This window comes from Nicotiana attenuata, chromosome 9 (assembly GCF_001879085.1).
Source record: "Nicotiana attenuata strain UT chromosome 9, NIATTr2, whole genome shotgun sequence".
NCBI classification, from domain to species: Eukaryota; Viridiplantae; Streptophyta; class Magnoliopsida; order Solanales; family Solanaceae; genus Nicotiana; species Nicotiana attenuata.
This window is the reverse complement of record NC_031997.1, coordinates 3,471,309-3,476,200: the sequence shown is the minus strand read 5'-3', so window position 1 is coordinate 3,476,200 and position 4,892 is coordinate 3,471,309.

Below are 4,892 nucleotides of genomic sequence, written 5' to 3'. Positions count from 1 at the left end.
TTGTGATATTCAACAAGGTTACAATTACATTGAAGATGATACTGCATGCATAGCTCAATTGAAAGAAGGACCATCGAAGGAGACAAAATAAAGGACATTCACCAAAGTTCTTCAACAAATTTGTTCAAGTGATAATTTGACAAACTTCGTCACATGCATTGCGGATCTCAATATTAGAGAAGTTGTTATACAAGGTTGGAATTCATCATCTTCGAAGAATAAAGTGATGTTTTCATCAGGGGGAGGCAAATACGAGCTGCACTCTTTTTCCCTTAGCTAAAATTTTATCCCACTGGGTTTTTCTAGCAAGGTTTTTAATAAGGCAGCAAATAATGCGTATTACAAGATATGTGTACTCTTTTTTCTTCACTAAGATTTTTTCCCACAGGGTTTTTTCTTAGTAAGGTTTTAACGAGGCACATTATCTTTGGACATCCAAGGGGGAGTGTTATGAAATACTTGATTATGGTGGATGTCCATAACTCCTAAGGGAGTAACACCCACTACTCTTCTCCATTAACCTCCCACTACTTCTTACTATTATGGATGACACTCTCACACCTCCATGATCTTCCCCCATGTTCTCAATAGTTAATACCATGTTTGTGGAGTCCCTTTGTATTACCTATATCATCCTATAAATAAAGGGTTTGGGCATCACATTGTACACACTTGAATACATGGAAGAAATAGATTCTCTCCTCTCTTTCTCTCTACATTGTTGTCTATCTTCTTGTTTTATATTATTACTTTGAGCTAAGTTTCGTAACAAAGAAATAATTATATAAATTAAATATTATATATAGAAATAGTAATTTTGGAGCCCTGAAAAGAACATAAATACAGGAAACTAAGGCTTTCAAAATAAAATTAAGTTATAAAAGTCAATAGAAGTGATCAATGGAGTGGGTACTTTCATGTTCTATGAATGAGAATGGATAACAGAAGGAGCTTAGGACCAGTATTAATTAAGGAATACAAAAAGGCATCTTCTTATAGTGATCACCAATTAAATTTTGAATAAGCACGTGAATAAAATTGTATTCGAAATTTTAAGTCAATATACTCAATAGATGTGGGTACCATTACATTTATTAATGTTTTGCTACGATAGGTGCAGAATTTATAGAAATGTATATTAATGTTGTTCCACTCTATATAAAATCCAAGTCGAAAAGTCGTGGGTGTGTTTGTATTGGAAAAAATTGAGTTTACATATTAAAAAAGTATGAAGATGACGTGTCATGACACGTAGGTTGGTCAAACAGTCAAAGAGTTGCAGTTAGTCAAAAGGCACGAGTAGTGATAGATGCGAGCAAAAGCAAAGGAAGAGGCACGGGCGGTTATTTAAAGGATTCAGCGCCCGTACCTATTCAAGAAATTTAAGTTCAATAATCAAGAAGAGTCAAGGGAATGAATCTGAAAGCATACGAGGGTCCAAATACAGTATTTGTTAAGCATTATATGCTGAAAATGTTAGAGAATCTGTCTTAAATATAATGATTATGTAACGCAGCATTCAATGTCATTTATTGCTCATAATAACCTTATTATGACCAAAGCAAGGCACTTACATCCTAAATAGCTATAAAAGGAGAGGACTGAACAGTTCTAGAGAAAAAAAAGATCATCTGAATATACTTTGGTTTACTTGCTTTATTCAATTATATTCTGGCTATTCAAATTACTTTCTTTTATACATTCTTGCGATTATCAGTAACCCGTGTTCTTCTAAATTATAGCTTTAGTCAAAATTCTATTTTTTTGGTTAAACAAATTTGTTCCGTTACCGGAAATCTGATAATCCACTTTATTTTAGCCTAACTTCCCTTGTTGCATCAACCATGTCGAACAATAATGACAACATTCAGGGAAACCAAGAAAATCAAACAACCCAGCAACTTCAGGGAGATCCACAGAACAATAACGTAATAATTACTTCTCCACGAGGCTCTCAACGGCGGCCTCGTGAAGGCACTCCTGATGGGTCTCATACAGATGGACAAGTTCAATTCGAAAATGTTGAAACTATGGATGAGGCTTTGCAAAAACTTATTGCCTCACAAGTCAATAAAGCTCTTCAGGCTTTTGTTAGCCAATTACCTGCTGCACCACCAACACCCACACCAAATAACAACACTCTAGAGAACCCTCGTTCCGGGCTCGTTAATTCAGGTAGTGGTGGAACCCCCAGCGAATCACAGGAGGGAGAACTAGGTAATTTCGTTAATTCTGATTTACAGAATTTAGTACTAACATTGTAGAAGCAGCACAAGGACCAAAGTGACCTCATAGAGAAAATACCCGAGGTGCCACCCGTGATCAAAGGGGTAGATATGGATAAATATTCACAACAACCCTGGATGCAGTGCTGCTCCCCTTCCAATCCCAAAGAAATTCAAAATGCCTGAGATGCCAAAATACGATGGAACGACAGACCCGCGAGACCACGTGACTGCATTCACAACAGGCGTAAAAGGCAATGATTTGACTAAGCAGGAGATTGAATCTGTATTAGTCAAAAAATTTGGTGGAACACTCACCAAAGGTGCACTAACATGGTATTCTCTTTTACCCAAAAATTCTATAAATTCTTTTGTTAAGCTTGCGGATTCTTTCATCTAAGCACACTCGGGAGCCCAAAAGGTCGAAAAAAGAATGGAGGATATTTTCAAGATCAAACAAGGGGACTCAGAATTGCTTAGGGAGTTTGTGGACAGATTCCAGCGTGAAAGAATGACATTGCCACGTGTACCGGATAACTGTGCAGCCATAGCATTCGCGAGCAATTTGAATGAAAAAAGCTCAGAAGCTACAAGGCGACTCAAGGAAAGCCTTCGTGAATTCCCAGCTACAACATGGAATGATATTTACAACCGTTATAGCACAAAACTAAGGATTGAAGAAGATATTATTTCACGACATCAAAAAGAAGAAAAGGTAAGCTCAAGACGGGCTGAAAACGAAAAAAGGTCCGGCAAAAACAGGTACGAGCCATACATGGGACCTGCTGGAAGAGACTCACGGTCAAAACAGGACAAACAGAGGTACGATCACAGATCAAGGAATAGAGAGTCAGGCTCATCATTAAGATTTGGGAGTGACCAAAGCGCATGTGAGCCACGAGACAATGATGGAGGTCTAAAGGCAAGGTTTGGTGGTTATAATTTCAACGTGAGCACTTCTGAACTCGTGGCTGTTTTAAGAAGCATGGGAGATAAGGTACGGTGGCCAAAGGAGATGAGATCAAATCCAAACAGACGAAACCCTGATCATTGGTGCGAATTTCATAACGATCACGGGCATAGAACAGCAGATTGCAGGTTTTTGCAGGGTGAAGTTGATCATTTGTTAAAACAAGGGTATCTCACTAAGTTATTCAGTGAGAAAGATAAACAAGCATACATGAAGAACAGGCAGGAGCCTCCAAAACCACATTCTCCCAAAAGAACTGTCAACGTTATAAGTGGGGGTGAAGAGATCAATGGCGTATCATATAAAAAGGTTTCCAAAGTAACAATTACCCACGGGAAGCGGCCTCGACATGTCTTGGAGGAAGAAAATATTACGTTCGATGATGCAAATGCCGAGGGTCTATTAACTCCACATAACGACGCACTGGTAATATCTTTACTTGTACATGACACTAACGTGAAACGAGTTTTAATTGATCCAGGTAGTTCCGTGAACATTATTTTGGTAAGAGTATTACGTGAGATGCAAGCTGAAGATAAAGTGATACCAAAGGCGCATACTCTATCTGGATTTGATAATTCTAGTGTTGTCACAAAAGGAGAGGTAACACTCACCACGTTCTCTGAAGGAGTCGTCAAAGATACAAAGTTCCAGGTGGTAGATATGGAGATGGCTTACAACATGATTCTTGGAAGACCATGGATCCACGAAATGGATGTTGTTCCTTCAACCTTGCATCAAGTTATTAAATTTCCAGCGCCATGGGGAATATGTCAAATCAGGGGAGATCAACAAACATCCAGGAGCATCAACTCCGTGGTAGATTCAAGTGTTAAGGGTGAAGAAAAATAGCAATTACAGAATTCAGTTGAGGATAACATAGCGTCAACCTTAACTGAACAAGCGCAAACAGATGTAGATTCAAGGCCTGATTCCATTCAAGAACCAGAAGAAAATGAAAACATCAAAACGACGATAGAAGAGCTGGAAGCTGTGGTTTTGTTTATAAACTAGCTGGAGAGAAAAGTGTATATAGGAGCCAATCTTAGCCCGGATATGAAACATAAGTTGATTAAATTTTTAAAAGCTAACGCAGATTGTTTTGCTTGGTCCCATTCTGATATGACAGGTATACCACCGGAGGTAATGACCCATAAGTTGAATGAAGACCCATCTCATCCACCTATCAAACAAAAGAAGAGAAAGCAGGGCACTTTCAAAAATCAAGTGATTCAGGATGAGGTACACAAATTGTTAAAGAATGGGTCTATTCGCGAGGTAAAGTATCTTGAGTGGCTAGCCAACACTGTTGTGGTACCTAAAAAGAACGGTTAATGGCGAGTATGTGTTGACTATACAGATCTTAACAAAGCTTGTCCTAAAGACTCTTTTCCATTACCTCATATAGATCAACTAATTGATGCTACTGCAGGGCATGAGTTGTTAAGTTTTTTAGATGCATATTCAGGTTATAATCAGATTAAAATGGATCCGGGAGATGAAGAAAAAACTTCATTCATAACAGACAAGGAGACTTACTGTTATAAAGTAATGCCTTTTGGTCTAAAGAATGCAGGAGCAACGTATCAGAGGTTAGTTACCAAAATGTTTCAAGAGCATTTGGGAAAAACTATGGAGGTCTATATTGATGATATGCTCGTTAAAACTCAGCACTCAGGAGATCATATATCGCATCT